The sequence below is a fragment of the Cupressus sempervirens genome, chromosome 10, assembly GCF_028749045.1.
Source record: "Cupressus sempervirens isolate cs-2001-9-10 chromosome 10, ASM2874904v1, whole genome shotgun sequence".
Lineage (NCBI taxonomy): Eukaryota > Viridiplantae > Streptophyta > Pinopsida > Cupressales > Cupressaceae > Cupressus > Cupressus sempervirens.
Genome location: NC_143127.1, coordinates 570,306,938 through 570,326,364, shown reverse-complemented (window position 1 = coordinate 570,326,364; position 19,427 = coordinate 570,306,938). Strand labels below are relative to the sequence as shown.

The 19,427-nt window shown below is 34.2% G+C and overlaps 1 pseudogene; it reads left to right on the top strand.

The window, feature by feature from the left end:
- Positions 1–3,535: 3,535 nt before the first annotated feature.
- Positions 3,536–19,427, top strand: part of LOC149535163 (DEAD-box ATP-dependent RNA helicase 32-like) — a 52,944-nt pseudogene continuing 37,052 nt past the window's right edge.

Sequence of the window (19,427 nt, the reverse complement as noted above, 5' to 3'; positions counted from 1 at the left end):
GAAAAGGTGATACACTGTGATGCGGATAGGTTCCCAATCATGGCCTGGAATAGGGAAACATCAATATTATCTAGTACTCTGGACTCTGTTAAAGCTTGGTCAAGGATCTTCTAATGCTAAGGTGATGTACGTAGAAAATCCAAGATGGATATTTGTGTTGGAGTTTTTTCAAGCTATTCTACAAGGCTATAATCTGAAGAAGTAAGATTAGTAGGGAAAACCCTAGTAGGGATGATACCCACTATATAATATACTAATATATAAGTTCCTTGTTAGAAAATGGACCTTGTTAGGAGTCAATGAGCAATTTCAGTATAAGGAGTCCCTCTTAGGAGACTTTGAACTCCTGTTAGGAGATTCCAACCCTATTAGGAGTTGTGCTAACCCCATTAGGAGTTGTAGTGCAGAGAATGCAACATGAGCCCACTGCCCAAACATGCACTTCTAATTACAAAAAGAGCTCATTGCCTAAACAAGTAATCAAACTTCTGGAATATAAGTATTGTATCTTCTTCCTTGATTGATCTCTGATCTTTAGCTTAATCTTGGATCACAAAATAGCTTATAAAAAAAAGTTCATATATCACTTGCATAGTAAGTTTGCACATCACAATATTTGTGCAACTTACATCCTTCATCACAAAATTTCCTATGCATAAATACCAAGCCTTTACAAAAAAATTTGTTGGGTTAGCTAAGACCACAATCCACTTTTTCAACTTATAGTAAACATCTAGGATGTTGGCTATAATTGGATAAGTAATTACTTTGTAAAAAAAATAATTATTTCCTTCAATTCTGTTGTTTTGTTTGACTTCAAACATGAGTATCTTTGTTCTATAAAGTTTGTACTAACTTTTGAGGTTATAAATTTCATTATCAACATGTATACTATCTCCATCTAACTTCACTAGTCATAATATGACATTAGCAACAAGTTATAAACAAAACAATATAATGTTGTATACCAAATTCCATACTTAGACAATTTTTTGGTTACCAAAAGCTAAGTCTCTTTATTGCTGAGGTTTCTTGTAAGCATGTACATCATGTGTTTCCATAAATGACAAAAATTACATATCTCTATTAGCAAATTGTCAACAATTTCCCCCTTTGGCATTGATGGCAACAAAATAGGGAAAATTGGCTCAGTAACAAAAACTACATAAATAGTATAGCATTACATCTATTACATTTGTCCATATTTACATGTGCTCCCCCTTACAATATATTTTACAATATTTATCTCCTCTTAAATTTACTTCTACCCTTAACAATTTTCATATGTACTTCTCCACCTTTCACATCAATGACAAAGGTCAAAATGTGAAAAGCTGTCAAAAACTGTCAAAAGTTTTGTCCTTCCTTAAGTTGATAGGATCTTCATGCAATTTTCCTTAACATTATCCATACCCTTAGTCAATGTCTCCTTGGTGGATTTAGCTGAGGTGATAATTGCACATAAATTATATGATGTAATCTCAACCACATTAAGATCTGAATGCAAAAAGTTACAATGTTTCCTTGGCCTTGACACATTCCTCTGACTATTTCTCAACAAAAGATACTTTCAAAGAAATAGACTCTCTAAAATCTTATATCCTCTTCAAAAAAATTTCCTTCTGAAGTTCCATTTTTCTAATGTCATTGTGAATACTGGCCACTTGTTCTTCAAAATCATCAATCTTAAAAGATGAATGTTGGATATGGCTAGATAGAGCCTCCAACTCACTCATCTTTCCTTCTATCTAATTGTCAATGTCCTTAGTTTGTATGATAATTAAAGTACACTTAATGTACAATATCTTCCCATCTTGTTGACTCTTTTGAAGTTCCTTGATATAAGTATCAAGACTTATCAAATTATTCTTAATGTTTTGGAAAATGGCGCTAAACAAGTTAGCATCATGTGAGATCTATGCATTTGCTTCTACAACATTCAACAAGTTAGTAAATTCTTCATCAATAATTTCAGCACTACTTGTGTCCTCTATTCAGGATCTAATTCTATGTGTTGTACTACCAAAGTACTATGTAGTCTGTCAACAACATTCATCAAGGCTTTCTGCATGCTCTTTACTGTTCTATTCTTCTTAATAAGCTTTGATAGGGATGAGATCAAATCCATTTGATCATCATCATCAGTTGGTAAGCTAGCAAGTGAAAGCACAGTAGATGAACTAGAAGGTTTAGTGTCGCTCCCTTTTCTTCTTGGCTACTCCTTTTATTCTTCCACTAATACATTTGGCATGTGTTTGTAATGGCTATGTGTCACAATTACGACAACAATGTGTCGCCACTGTGATAGTAATAGACATCATCATTTTTTAGTCACAAATTACGATGTCTATCCTATTTTCTCACAATTATGATACCTATCTATCACTATGCAACCACTTTATTGTGGCATCAACCTCATCACAATGCTTGTGGCAGATGTCACAATTGCGACATCCACCACAAGCATTGTGATGGGGTTGCTATGGTGATGATGCCAACTACCATCGTAATGCATGTGGCAGCCATCTCCATTGCGATGTCTACCAGAAGCATTGTGATGGGGTTGTTGTGGTGGTGACGGTCAACTATCATCGCAATGCTTGTGCCAGATGTCACAATGGCAGTATCTGCCACATGCATTGCGATGACACTTAGCATCGTCACCACAGTGACCCCATTGCAATGCTTGTGGCGAATGCCATAATTGGGACATCCGCAACAAGCATGGTGATGGTAGTTGGCATCATCGCCATAGTGACCCCATTGCAATGCTTGTGGCAGATGTTGCAATGGCATTTAATCAACCATGTACCTTCTCACAAGCATGGCGATGATAGTTGGAATCATCGCCATAGCGACCCCATCGCAATGCTTGTGGTGGACATCATAATGGCATTTAATCAACCATGTACCTTCTCACCATTTTTAGTGGAAGGAAATGAAAAAGTCACCAAAGGTAAAATTCTAGGTATAGCTATGTAGGGGTTACCAAGTGGTTATCTTTAGTTAGTTCGACAAATGGTCATTTAGCATTTGTAACCCCAACATCAAACCATTTTTATCGAATAGGATATGTGCAACAAAGTTAATGAGCCAAAAATAAATACTTTCTTATTTTCTGACTAACAGGTGAGGCATCAACATCATCATTCATTTGATGCATGTGAGCATCACGCATCACGCCGATCTTTGCATGGTGTATTAGGTAAATAGAATTACATTTATTCAACAATTTGTGTTTTTTCATGTCCTTGAGTAAACTTTTGGGCATGACAGAAATTGTAGACCGTCTATAATTAGTTTCTTTTTTCATTTACACAGTTTAATGGCAAGGTTGAGGAATTTGATTAAATTACCCATTGACTCCTATATTTTTGTTAGTTTATGAACATAGGTAAATATTTTAAAGTTTATTTCAAAAGGTTCCTCACTTGGTACGCAAATAACACCACTTCAGCTTGAAACATGATTTAATACCAAGATTTTGGTATGAGTACAAGAATGTTAACAAGGTTTGTAGTCAATGTGTCTAATCATGGGTTTAGACACAGCAAAAGTATGATTCGCTTGTGAAATATTACAATTTAGTTTGATGTTGTAGGTTTTAGTATGCTTTTGAATTTACTCAATTTTGTTTTGAGTCTTATAGAAGATGCTAGAAACCCAGGCTTCACACTTGTATATCATAATGAAAACCAGGCTTCACACTCGTATATAATAATGAAAATAACTGAAGTGTCAAAAATTATGTTTTGTTGCTAAAAGATATTTCAAGCATGTATTGAACAACTTATATGCTTGAAAAGTGTGGATTACACATGGATGTGGCTCTTCTAAATTTGACAATGTCTCACTGCATATCATGGTTTAGTTTTATGTTTTATTAGATAAATTTGGTGCTTTCTTTTCCATAATTATGATGCTCACCTTTGTTTCAAGTGATTGAAAAACTTTACCAATCAAGGTGGTCTCCTATTGATGGTGTCGGTGCTATTATTATCTCACCAACAAGAGAGCTAGCACTTCAGATCTTTGAGGTGCTACGGAAAGTGGGAAAACACCATACTATAAGTGGAGGCCTTTTAATTGGTGGGCAAAAAGATGTAGACATGGAAAAAGAAAGGGTGAATGCCCTCAACACCTTGGTCTGCACACCAGGGTGGTTGCTTTAGCACATGGATAAGACTCCCCTCTTTGATTGTTCACAACTCCAGGTTACAATTTCAAAGTTCTCTTTAGACTATTTATGAAAACTTTGCAAATGATAAAGGATAAACAAAAATATTTGATTTGCAAGTTATTATATTACTATGATGGGGATGAAATTTAAATAATTAAAAATATTGTACATGTAATTCTAGGCAGAGCTGTACTTGTGCAGCAAAGATGTGAAGGCTCATTGTATGCGTGTAATGACCAAGTTGCATGATAATTTGTTGAATTTAGGAGTTACACAACCTATTTTCTAATTAAAGTTGCATACAAGCAAATGTTGTAGTTTAAAACTCTTAACTAACATCTCTTTATCTTTATGATGAGTCTATTTTGATATACACTATACTGTTTGTGGTTAACAATAGGTGTTGGTACTTGATGAGGCAGATCGCATTTTGGATTTGGGATTCTCAAAATCATTGAATGCAATCCTATCACAATTACCAAGAAAATGTTAAACTTTTTTGTTCTCTGCAACTCAGACACAACCAGTGCAGGATCTAGCAAGGCTTAGTTTAAAAGATCCCGAGTATATATCTGTCCACGCTGAGTCTATAGTAGCTACTCTAGCATGCCTACAACAAACTGAAATTATTGTTCCTCTCTCACAAAAACTTGATATGCTATGGAGTTTCATTAAGAGCCATCTCAATTCAAAGATACTGGTATTCCTTTCAAGTTGCAAGCAAGTTGGATTCGATAACTCTTTCTTGCACCACTTTTGTGATATTTGGTTATCTAAATATTTGTTTGGCATAGAGTATGAGAGGTTAATATAGGTAACAGTAAATGATGTGATTTCATTTCAATAATTTGATATTTGGTATAGGTTAAGTTTGTTCACAAATCTTTTAAGAAGTTACATCTTGTTGTTCCAATAAAATTCCTTCATGGGCGCATGAAACAGACTCAAAGATTACTAGTACTCTACAAGTATACAGAGGAACAACATTCTATTCTTTTTGCAACTGATATTGCTTCAAGAGGCTTGGACTTTCCATCTATTGATTGGGTTGTTCAAGTAAGTTTAAGGTAGAGGCGTAAATTCTTTTCTGCCATTTATCTGTGCTAAAGTGAAATGCTCTAATGATATTATAATCCTACTATATGCTGCATTCTATGGCACTAATTTCTATTTTTTATTTGTAAATTTAAGGTGGATTTCCCAGAAGATGTACCATCTTATATTCATCGTGTTGGTCATACAACTCATTTCACAACTAGAGGTCATTTTGTTGCATTCTTGATGCCTTCGGAATTAAAAATGTTGAACCAGCTCCAAGTAGCTAAAATACCAATTAAAGTGATTAAGGTACATTGTTTATGGTGGAAAGTTGAAAGTAGTTTCCCATAGAATTCATGGTCAGACTTCATGTTTCAAATGTCTGCATAAGATTTTCAATGTTATACATCATATTGAAGAAAATGTGTTGTTTATCTATTTTGGGTGACCATGTAGGCAAATGAAAGCAAGCTGCAGTCTATATCAGGTCCACTAGCAAGAATTCTATTGAAAGATCCAGATCTTGAAATACATGGCACAGGGGGCATTTGTGAAATATTTATGGTCCATCCATTTGCATTATGATAAGGAACTTTTTGATGTCTCTAAATTACCCATAGAGGACTTCACTGTCTCTTTAGGTATCCCAACTACTCCTCGAATCCGTTTCTTAAAAAGAGGTGGAAAGAAACCAGAAAACATGGGGGGTGAACCTAAAAAAGAGATTGAAGAGGGAGAGGAAATTGGAAATGATTATGGTAGTGCAAATGATGGCGATGAAGATGTCTTACTAAAGGTAGCAAGTGGAAACCCAAAAATTGAAAAAAAGTCATTCCAAGTTGGTTAGGGATAAGGATGTTGATATTGCATCTGTGGAGTATGATGAATTGATGTCCAAAAATGAGGATAAAGGGGATAATCTATTCTTGACCCAAAATAGACCAGTTGAAGATGGAGACACCAAGGCTATGAGGTATGCAAAATGGATATAGGCTAGGTCAGGGAATTGCAATTGCAATTTTTGTTTGTACTTTGACACTTACAAATGTGCTTAAATATTTTACAGTCTAGCAACAAGGGTCTCAAAGTAAAAGAAACTCAAGATCAGTGTCAATAAACCAGTTGGCCAGTGTGTTTTCTTTGATGATGAAGGGAACCCAATGGCCCCATTAGCAACATTTGTAAATAGGCAAGCTGGTGGTGTTCATGAAAACCAGATCATAGGTATGATTTTTAATTTTATCAACATATCATTTAAGATATTATAGATATCATTTTGGATAAGTGAAGTTTGGCAAGTTGTAGAGTGCATCATACCAATTTGATTTTTTGATTTGGTATGATTTTTTAGTAGTTATCTGCATAGATTTTGGTTAATTTACATTTGTACGTTGCTACTCAATATGCAGAAAACACGAATGGTGGAGGTTGGAACTCACAAATCTAGTAATTTGGGCCCCTTTTGGAGGGAAGTGAACAAAAAAATGGGTCATGATGTGTCAGGGTATGAAACAGAAGACTTAGGCTCAAAATTAACATTTGATGATGATGAAGTTGCATGTTTAACAATTAAATTATAGGGTAACATAGATGGTAAGTGGGTTTAAAATGATCTATAAAGGAAAGAAAACTAAAGTAGGTGCCAAATAGAGTGTAAAGTTGTGAAGGGTATACAATTTATGACACTATAAAAGGTTTGGTGAGGAAGATCAAAAGCTTGAAGATAGAATAATTTGAAGGTTTAAATGCTAGTCATCCCATGCACCAAAACTATCAAGAAACTCAACATTATAATGATTGCATTCTCTAGGGGAGTATTCAAAGAAATATTGAAGTATGGAATTTAAGTTCACAGACAATGGAAATGAATGTCATCAAAGGGATCTCAAGTGAGCTATACAAGAGGTGACAACAAAGAGGATGGAGAGAATCATTTGATGTGACCAACTATAATGTCTCTTCTAAAACACAAAAAAGTTCAGATTCCACATCACCATTGCAAAAACTAGGGTTAGAAACTTATCTTACCAAGTAGGAAATCCCTTTCATTATGGCTGAATATAAATATTGCAACCATGAAATAAGTATAAATGTATATAAAACTTAATTAAATTGTTAATAACTCATGTATACATAAAAAGATATGCAGATGTATTATATAATTAGACATATGGTAAGAAAATATTTGTAGCATATAAAATTTTATGGGCCATAACTATAGTGAGTGATGAATAAGAAGATATGATGAGGTACCCTTTTTTTCATAGCCCTAGGCCTCAGGGAAGATACTATCTCCCTTGGCCCCATGCCTAATCAGGTTGGTGTACCTAGTAGAATCATTATGCCATTCTTCTTCATAATTCTATCTTAGTCCCTCCACCATGGCTAAGGTCCTTTAGCTATTGTATAAACCCTACCTTATAGGTTAGGGAAAGACTACAATAGGGTGCCCTAACTCAACCCTAGGTCCAGGATTGAAACCTCTCGTTCCTTTTGGCCTCATATTTTAATGAAGTGGTGTACCTAGTGAAGCCCCACCGTTCTCCCTTATTGCCCTTTCCTCCCACCCCATGATTATTGTGATTAGATTGATAAAAATACTTTCACATCATACAAGTATAGATCACAAATATTGAATATATTAACATAGATCTAATTACACTATGTGAATTATGGTCTTACTGTATAGCATGAATATCTAACACAAATCCCTCTGTGTCTTTATGTCTATATCTTCCATATGTGTGTGTGTGTGTGTACTCCATTTGATTAGTACACAACACACTTTAATATTCATGCATTTTATCCAAATTGATATTAGATCAAGTGAAATAATTTACACACTAGATACATTTATGTGTAGCCCTACATATAAATAGCAATTTGAATAACTTGTGTTCAAATTTTTAAATAGCAATATGAAGATCCTGTGCTCAAAAATCTCAGAATTAGTCTTACCTTTCAACAATCTTCCTCAGACTTCCTCCCTGTCATGGTCTGTTGTTGACTTCCTTTGATGCCAATAGAGGTGGATATTTCCAACACATTTATACTTCCTCTTGGTTGGGGAAGAGGCATGTCCTTTCCCATGGGGATTTATTTAAATTGAAACCTTCCTTAAAAGACATCAATTCATATATGATTTCTTCATGTTGTGATGTCTAATTGAATTACACGCTTTTAGTAATAACAATAGAGTAAATTAAACATTGAACTAGCATTTAGCTATTCATGCCATGAAACCATAGAAGTATAAAGAGACCAACCATAGCAATGCACACACTATCATGTTTAATGTTGATAACTTCATGAAAGAAAGTTTAGTTCTAGTACATTAATTTGTCTTTATACTAATCTATATTGTTGTTTATGCTAAGATTCAATCTTTAATTACTTTATTTTTGTGATGTAGATGAATCTAACATGAAATTAGTGGTAAGAATATGAATTGTGTGTGTCAATGTATTATTTCTTACCTTTATCATGGCAATTGTTCTATCATATGGTGTTGTATATAATGACACCAAGAAATCAAGGAAGGTGTATTTCCATAGTGGTAGCTCAGATGATGATACAAGCAATGACAATGAAACAAAGAAAACTGCTAATTATTTTACTGTTAATAAGTAGTATCCACATGGTTTCGAGGAATGAATAAACACATTTCTATCTCTTAAATTTCCATTTCATTTTTATTTATTGTGTGAAAGTTAAAATAATGGTATTCTATTTTATCTCAAAAAGCAACATTTCTTACGTAAATCCATTAGCTTATGAAAAAAACTGAAATACAAGATCTAATTGTGTCATCCTATGGTTTCCATTTAGAAATATATATAAAGAAAAATCTACTTAATTTATGTGTTTGTTTTTTCATCTTAGTTTAATAGTGCACAGAGATTCCATTAAATAGAATAGGAATGTAAAAATATAACCATAATTACTTTGAAAATGCACTGCCAAAACTGAACTGCATAGAGATTTGTTGTTAATGTGGTTTCATTTTGTGTGGTACCAGAAGGTCCATGTTTTTCCTTGTAATAGCTCTCCACGTAGCTATTAAACTGATAAATGAGAGACAGTGTTCGGACAAGAACATTCAAACTTAAAGATATTTTTAAAAATTTGTAGCACAATATGTATTCTGGTCTATAAATAACCATACCAATGATTGCTCGCCAAATGGTTGCACTATAGGCATTGGTCGTGAATCCATCAAAGAACCAATTACAGCACCTTCTCTAAGAAACCCACATTGGCCAAACTTAATGACAAGCATTGAAGCCTCCAAGGAAAATGGTAGATTTCCAAGCAAACAACCATATAGTGTTGGTTCAACCTTTTGCCTATGATCAGACGATACCTTAAGAGCACCTATTGAAACCAACATATCTGTAGCATCTTCAACAGTTTCTTGAGGAGGTGGATCAAGTACTTTTTGAAAGAGGAATGTAAAATATTAAATGATTAGCTAATTATAGATCAATTGAAAGCAAGAAAATGCAAACATTTTTTTGGCTATTTACAGTTAAAACTTAAAGCGATGTAATGGCTGATTGTAAGAATAAGAGCTTCAATTAAACAATATAGATAAATATACTCATACTGGTGAAAGACAAAAGCCAGACAGCAACAAAATAAAGTATGCTATGTAACGCAACTATTAAAAGTATTACATATGGCATTCTTGCTAAGAATAATATTAAATAAATGTGAAAAAACCATAGGAGGCAATGCAACTTCAATTGTAAACCACATAATCTAGATTGTCAAATAGGCCTGCATGTGACATCTAGTATAACAATGTATACATTGAGAAGAATGAAGCATCTCTCACCATACAAGGCTGAACTCTTTATGAAGAAAAATATTAAAACAATGAATCATATTATGTACTGAATGATCAATCAAGATTCTATGAACAAAGAGGCATATTAAAAACCATGAGAAAAGTAAATAAACAGTTGCAAATGCAAAAAAATAAAGAGTACGTACAAAAATAACTCAAGAGAACAAAAAGATAACAAGAAACTACAACAAAATACAATCTTAACTACAAAGACCATAGCCATTCCATTTGCACACATTGACACAGTGTAGAAAACATGTAATTAGAACGCAATTACTTGGTTTTAAAATGGGAAAATTGTGGCATAACATCTGGGAACTAATAAAATCATATAATAGATTAAAAAAAACTATGTTTTTGATACAGGTTTGGGAATGGGTACAAGATCTAAGTCTGCTAGTACAAAAAAATTTTCCCCCTACGTGTAATATGCTTGGGTACTATGTGGTTGTACATACCAATATTTAAACTAAAGAAAAATACAATATTATAAAACTAAATACAATCTATAGTAGATACTTCATCATTGATCGATGACAAATGCCAAAATGGTAGTGATAAAGATAAATGACAAATCATAGTTTAGACTTTCAATATTATGTCATATACCATTTATCAGCTACCCTTCAAAATGTCAAGATGAGAAAAGAGAGTGAAGAGAGCACAAAAAGTCTTGTATTGAGCTACTTGGTGCTTCTAGAGGCATTTTAGGGGTATTTTGTGCAAAAAAAAGGGTTAAAATATAGCTTATTTTGTTACTATTTGGCACTCAATGCCTTTGGCTACCCTAAGTATGCCTAGGTACATAGCCCAGGCATACCCATGCATACCCCCAAGCAAACCCATATCTAAATATCCACAGCCAAGGGTACAAGAAGTGTTAAGGGTGTACCTAGTACCTTGGAATAAAAAAAAAACAAAAAATGATTCTCTTATTTCATGCCAAATATAGTGTGTACACTTTATAAACATAGTGTCATGAGCCCTGCTGGCTTACACTCAACTATATTGAACGATGTATTTTCTGTGTATTGAAAGTTTCATGTTTTTTCTATGTTTTTTTGAATATATGATTTTTTCCTTTGTTGAAAATATGAAATATATAGCAATGCATGGGAGTTGAAAGTGCAGATCCTTCCTTCTATATTTTATTGTGCAAATTAAGACAACAATGACATCTGTATACAATGCAGTATGCACACACTAAAATTTCAAATTGCAAAAACCTGGTAATGCTGGCATGCAACATTGGGGTCCAATAACGAAAAAATTCTCATAATAAATCTGCCCAACAATGATAAGAACCCTTTAGCAGATGAAATGCAGGTCTAAAATTGAGATCGTTGACCTTCTTTGCACCCATGATTGCCTCTATAAAAAGTGTTAAATAATCAAAATTGACTTATTTTTTTCTTGGTATGTAATGCTTACAACAAAATGTTCCATTTCCTCTTTTAAAAAAATTGAATAAAGCATGTAGAGTATAAAATTTTCATGGAAGAAAGAGCCCACCAAAAATTCAAGCTGCTTAGGGTGCCGCAAGCGATGATGGGTGCCCAATTCATCTACCATTTCTCTTCCCAAATCATGGACATGATCATGCATTCTGAATTGAAGCTTGTCGCCATATTCCTCATCATTTTGTTCATGAATTTGGCACTCAACCATTTCAATAAGACACTTATCTTTGAGGGTTTGAATTGCATGCTCTACCCTCCAACCAAAAGCCTCCCATATTCTCATGGCCATACACTTCTCTTTGCTCCCAGATCCACCCATTCCAAAGATACCAATTATCTTAACTCTATTCTCCTCCTCTTGTCTGCAATGTTGTTCAAAATCTTCTACAATTTCATCTAACCCCATAGGATGTTTTGTTACATCTAAAGATCTTTCCTTTTGTAGCTCTTTTAGCACAGTGGACACTATATTCTTAAGCAGTAGCTCCTGATTACTAAGAAATTACAAGAATTTTGATTAGAAAGATGTTATGCTCTTATAAGCTGAAATTCCACATTCTAAGTTTTATTTAGGTACATTCTGTAAGCTAAAATGTTATGTTAAAAAATTTTATTTGATTAGATTGTTCATTTAGAATTGCAAATTGCATATATTAAATTTTGATTTAGATATGTTCTGTAAGCTAAAATCGTATGTTCAAAGTTATGATTTTTCTAGATTGGTCATTTAGAATTATAATAGTCCTTATTTAAAAGTGCAATTTTAGATGAATCATTTAGACTTAGTTTTTGACATGAGAGAAAGCTTAGCCAAACACCAAGGAGAATTTGCATAACCTTTGGATAATATGGCAATTTGAACTGAACCAGAGCTAATAGCATTTTGAAGGGTAGAAGGAAACAAGCCTCCCAAGTCCATCTCTCTCGAATCAAGAAAAACTAGAACTCCCATACCTTGAAGAATATTGTAAATTGGCAGAGCCAAAATGTTTTTCACATCAGGACCCCTGTCATTGTTAGTATCTTATTGAGCTTCACTTTGTTTCAAGAATAGTTTAATATTCTCTACTAAATAGGGCCAACCACGTGAAGGTGGAAGCTCATTTGGCCCCACCCCCCTCCCCCTAACATCACTCTACATTCCCTGTTAACATCTAACATTCTTTCATTCTTTCAACCTTTAATAAAATGTAACATTCAATCAATATCACATGATAACATTCAATCAATATCACATGATAACATTCATTAACACATTAGATTCATTAACATGCAACATTCATCAATATTCTGCATTAACACATAATTCATGAACATTCATTAGCACATAATTAAATTCATTGAGACATAAAATTCAGTCATTATCAATTAAGGTATGTAGATGACAATCATTTCTTTTTTTGCTTTCTATTTCTTTTTTCTATGTAAGCTCTAAGAGGAGCATCAATGTCATCATCAATTCCCCCCTCATCAGTTGTTCTCTTCTCTATTCTTGATGATCTCAAATTCCTATGCTGTTGCAAAGGGGGGTCCTCTACAATAACAAATAAAAGAGTTAAATGAAAAATAATTTATTATAATTGTTACAAGTATTTAATTATTTTAAATAACATAACTGTGGCACTCTTTACCTGATCTGACCACATCATTTTGTCTGGACTCAACGTCAACACGCTCATAAACATTGACCCCTCGATCCTCTACAGCTGCTATACAAAATGTTACGTTAATCCAAACACCAATTGAAATTACATATAAAAAATTTAATAGCAAATGTATACCTCCACCACTGGGATGCACATCATGTGAACCTTCAGCATCCACAAATTGTGTAGAAGGATTGTCAGGATGCATTCCAACATCCTATGCATTGCTATCATTGCTTGCTTAAAATAGATATACTCACTTTATATTGGAACTTAACATCAAATAGACTAGTTGGTAAAGTATTCAATTTGAAATAAATTTCATTTAGCTTATTTACCTATGGCTCAGATGCATCATTATTAGAACCTTCCACATTGATTTTAGCTTGTAGCCGTTCAGCCACAACTCTATAGCCTTGTTGGAAGCCAATTCTCTTATCCTCTTCTGTGAGGCATATCTTGAACTCTGAGCCCTGCATTTTTGCGAGGTATGGTGAATTTTACTTGCATTGTTTCATCAACCAATGGAGGGGCATTAAAATATCAAAAGGAAATGGTAAATAGTTAGCAGGGTTTCCAACCCTTGTTACACCTTATTTTGGTCATGTTGGAGTTGTTCTAAACTATCTTTGGTGTTTGGGAGTCCTAGAGGATCCAATTGTACTCTTGGTTGGGTGTGTAGAATAAAGGTCAAGTGTTGCAATCTGCCCTATAACTGGTAATAGAAAGTTTTCCTTAGACCTAATTTGTTTTGGGTTGTGTTGATGTTTGTTTTGGTTTCCATTTATGTTAGAGGGTTGGAGTTTTCCAAAATACTTGGTGTCAAGGTTGGGTGTATGAGGCCTTGAATGGTACAAGGGAGAAGTAACTAGTATGCAGCCTTATGTGATGAGTTGGGTCATGAATTAAAAAAGTAGTTGTAACAGCAGATTAGTTCCTTGTTTGAAGGTGAATCAAGCCTTGAATGTTCTTGTGGAGAACAGAGGATTGGGGTGATAACTTGAATTGCTTAGTTTTTCCAAGGTTTTAGGAGTTTTTTGGTGCTTCCAAAGCATGTTACTCTACATCATATGTTGGTGTGGAGGAACACTAAGATCCAAGTTGAGGATCAAGAGCATAGACAAGCTAGTCTATCCTAGCATTTCCCATCACATTATATAAAAAATTTGATACAATTTTTCATTTACTAATACTTACAACTCGTGCTTGAAGTTTTGAAAAACCACCAGAGCCGAGCTTGTGTGTCCCATACTTTTCTAGTCTTGCCTTTGTTTCCTTTGATGTGTCAGGCAATCTGTGAAAAGTTTGAAATATGTTAGATAGTATAAATATAGAGGTTCATTAGTACATAATTACATTCTCAGTAGTATCATGTACCTTGCTATACTCTCTGCTGGTGTAATATTATTTTTCTTGTCAGCTTTATACTTTCCATCCAAAATCAGAGACTACCACTTAGCCTCAGGAACATAGGGTGGATGCTTGTATCTGGGGTTATCCCATATATTTTTTCTGTACTGGTCCCTAATATACTTCAAACATAAACCAGCTTTTTCAAGGAGCTTGTTTCTCTCGAATGCATGAGGTCCAAAGAGTTGGGTCATGCTCTCTATAAGATCATCCTTCAACGGTTTGTCTTGGTTATTCCACCTTTTAAGTAAAAAAAACATGTTAGACTCATAAATGAAGTGAAGCTACCTTTAATATAGTTCAAGAAATAGATGAAAAGGAAAACTATTCTAGGAATGATGTGAAATCAAAATAGTGGTTTGGGGTTTTAGTTAGGATATGATGTTCCACCAAGTACGCAGGGTGGGCTCGAATATTTGCAAACACTCATCACCAAGTTTTCTCCAAAAAACATCATTCCCTGCAAAACAATCATGGGATCATTAGTCGATGAAGAGTGATCAAAAACTAAATTACTATTATATCACTATAGAATAATAATAACTTTAAAGTACCTGGAACTTTGGCTACTTTTAATGGAATGCCTTCATCGTTGCTAATGATCAATATGACATCCTTCATTGTTCCCGTACTAGGAACATAGGAACATCTAGGAAATGATGCTGCAGCTCCTATTGCAAAAAGTTTCATAAGTTTCATAAGTCTTTGTCACAAAGTATAAAAGAACAAGTGATAATTGATGTTAAAAAGTTGTAAAAAAAAAAACTATTTGTTGTTGTCATAAGAGAGAAAAAGAGGGATTTGTGTACCATTAGATGGTGCAACAGTCAATGCTTGTAAGCTGTGTGTTGTCGACTCAGCAGTCAAAAAGAGATTTGTGGTTGTCCTGGATGGAGGCGACATCATCATAGGATTCAATTGATTTGAAGTTGAAGAATAAAATTGTTAGAGCATGCATAAATATAGAATGCATGGACTAGCATGGACAAGATTGTTAGAGCATTCAAAAAAAGGATTGTTCAAGCATGTATTGTCAATGATTATGATCATTCCTATATATATTCAGCAGAAAACACAAGTGGGGAATGGAACATGTGATCTACATGAACCACCTACAACACCCTCATCATGGGAATAGGGCTCAAAATCACGCAAAAAACTCTATAAAGACAACGCATCCATATTTTAATTAATGCCATAAAAGAGCATAACATAAAAACCATTATTGAACTCTTGTTATAATTAAAAATTTCATTAATAATTACTTTTAAGGTTTTAGAGGTGTACAACAATTCAGATCCCCTATCTTTTATTTCCTGAGTAGTAGGCTTCATGGTTGCCAAACATATAATTTCTCTGCCAATTTTCTTTAGCAACATTTTAATCAAACCGATCGGGTCATCGATCTCTGCTAAATCAATATAGAAAGGGTCCTCCTCAGGGGGGGCTGCTGAGGGACTACAGGTTCCTTTCCCTCCCTTTGACCACTAGCCCTCTGTGACAACAATAGTATTAGTATTATCAAAATTACTCCAAAACAATGAAGAAAAAAAATTGAAAAAATAACATTTTGCTTCTATCTAGTTTGCACAATTACAATGAGTTTTACCTGCTCATGTGTAGATGAGTCGAAACATCGCCAGCATCCCCTTCGAGTGGTTGCTCCATATTGTGCCCTTGTGTCAAAAATCAACTATAAAAATCTTAGCCAAAAATTTATTGACTAAATGGTATGCTGGAGTCATTGATTAGAAGTTGTTTTAATAGTATGTACCACCCCCATGATAGTAGCCTCAATTGTATCTATGTGGTTCAAATTTTAATCAATAAGAAGCTCTTCCCCTGCACGTATTGATTTTATCGCACAGATGAATACACGATTTCCCTCATGCACCTCAAATATGCAATTGGGTTGCTTTATAGTTGACCCAGGTCATGTACTATTTATAAAACCCACAATATTCCTTGTTGCTTTTGGCCTTCCATCAATGTATATAGGCACACTTTTACTTTGATTATTTTCTTGTTGTTGTTGTTGTATATAATTTATCAAGAGGGCATACCTACGCGTATTGAACAATATGCATCCAACTTTTGTAATCGTAACATGGTCCAACATACTCCATCAATTCAGAAACTTTTTTGTAAGACACCTTTATGCCTTCCATAGAAAATAAGCCCAAACCATGTAATGATGATGGTGCTATGCAATATATCCTCTTGTTAACACAAAAATCAGCGTTTATTAGAGGAACTTCATTGGGTACCCAATGTTTCTGTAGATGTTGGTACCTCAAGGGCACCTCGATGTTGCCTTCCATATCATCATCATAAGAACATGACCACCCTTGAGCAAGGAAAAATTTCATGTGTTTATTGAATTTCCTTCTAGTCCTTTGACCTCTAGTTAATCTCCCTATTCTAGATAAACTGCATGTCTCACTTTCCTCTTCTATTCCTATATTTCCCTCACTCAAGGAAGACACTTCTCACAAATACCTATTCGTTGGTACCTGCAAATGGGAGAGATCTTAGAAGAAATCAATCTTACTATTGATAAGTGTATTAAATAGACTATCTATAAGGAGTATTGACTTATACTTGTCGATCCATGAGACTGTGCGGGATGCTCCTGAAAGGGGTTTAGTTTCCTGCAAATGTAATTCAATAGTCGTGAGCATAATCACATCATAATCATAATCACATCCATCATAAGCATCACATAAAAATTAAAAATATTAAAAGGTACACAATATAACACTTAAATCAGGCTCACATTATAAGCCTACTAGGGAAGTAGGCCTAGTGAAGGGCTAAAATTGGGTTTTTGTATCAGCTGATGAGTTGAGGGCTTAGTCACCTTGGGGACATGCTATTTGAAGTTGTTTCATGAGTGTGGAGGTGGAGGAAACACCTAGTTAAGGTGAAGTCAAGTTTGGCACCTATTGAGGCATTATGAGCATTTGATAGTTTGTTGATTAGATTGCTTGGATGAATCCATTGGATGGATTGAGGGACATTCATGGGATTATTCCAAAGATGTAGAACCTGAGGTGGCATAAGGATTTGGTGTGCACTCTGATAGGTTATGGAGTTGTCTTGCATCAAGGAGAGGGATCTTATAAAGATGCTTGGTTGGTGTTGTGAGAACACTATGGAAGTCCCTCTTGTTATGAATGATTGCAAGTCCACCTAGGGTCTCTGCATCACCTATAGAGGTAGAATTATTAACCAACAAATTGGGTAAGCACTTATATTATGTTTTCCCTATGAATTTTATTCTAGGTACAACTCCCTTTTATAGATATTTATTGAATTCCCTTTTCTAAACTAAACACTTACAAATGCTTTTGACCTTAAAGAAAATAAGGCTCAATACATTCACGCATCAATATGTATTTTAAATAGTTTTATTTAATTAATTTAGATTAATAGTTAATTTAGATTAGTAGTATTCTATTTGTAGTTGAAACTTGTAGCTTTTAAATAGATAATGAATAAACTATGTAACCATATATATAAGACAAATATATTTCTATCAAGAAATGAATATTAAATAGATTAAGGATTGATGGCATACCTCTAAATTTCATCATCATCATCCTCGTTGTCATCATCATCATCATCATCATCATCCTCCTTGTCATCATCATCGTCATCATCATCCTCGCCATCATTTTCGTCATCATCATTATCGTTGTCATCATCATCGTCGTCGTCATCAACATCATCATCATCAACATCAACATCATCTTCATCATTATCATCAGTAGTAGCATCATCTTCTTCTTCTTCTTCTTCTTCTTCTTCTTCATGAAAATTTGTGTCAGGAACATCATCCAATAACTATCGATCATGATCTCCATCTACATCATCTTCTACTTCTTCGGTATCTTCTTCTTCCATCACATTATACTTTATTGGCCTTCCTCTCAGTTCATGTCTAACAACAAATGACCAACCCAGTTTATGTGGAACCTCTGAGTAAAATACTTGCTCACATTGGCTTGGAAGAACATAGGGCTCATCCCCAACTGGCTCAAATGACCTTGTATTAACCATTGTAAATCCATTATCATGTGCAATAACAGTTCTATCAGGACCATTTGGATTAAGTCATAGCTTGTACCATTTGACAACGAAGAGTACTAATTTGAAGGAACTAAAGTCACACTCAATTATATCATCCAAAATGCCTTAGTATCAATTTTTAGACTCTCGAGGATGTAAGTCATTTCTAGATGAAATATTAGTCACTTGAAAGACTGCAGTTATTCTTGAATCACAAGTTTTCTTCGTGTCATCCAACACTTTGACGTGAAATTTCTAACCATTATAGAACATAGCCTTGTGGTGTTTAACCTGCAATAATATATGAAACATGTCAAAATTATTGTATCATGAGTTGATAAACATACAGGTGATTAATAAATTTGTACGTACCTGGAAATCTCTGAAACCACGTGCTAAATCTATTTCCCTTTGCATAACATTGGAATCTCCAATACGATGAGCTTCTTTAACCAATGAAGATACACCTTCCCATGTTAATGTCCAACTAGAATGTTGGCATCGTTCAATCCATACCATCATCCAATCAAGATTGTTTGCAATATACAAATGTAGTACATCCCACTCTCGAGCACCTATACAAAAAAAAAAAGACAACTTACAACCGATTTACTTTGAAGATTAAGAAATAATTTATTACAATAACATCTTATAATTTATTACCTCTCACTTTCCTCAATGTACCTTTCTCCATTAAGTACTCCCCTTCTAATTTTTTAAAAGGCTCGAGATCCCAAATGTGATCTACATGGATATTTGATGCAAACTTAGGA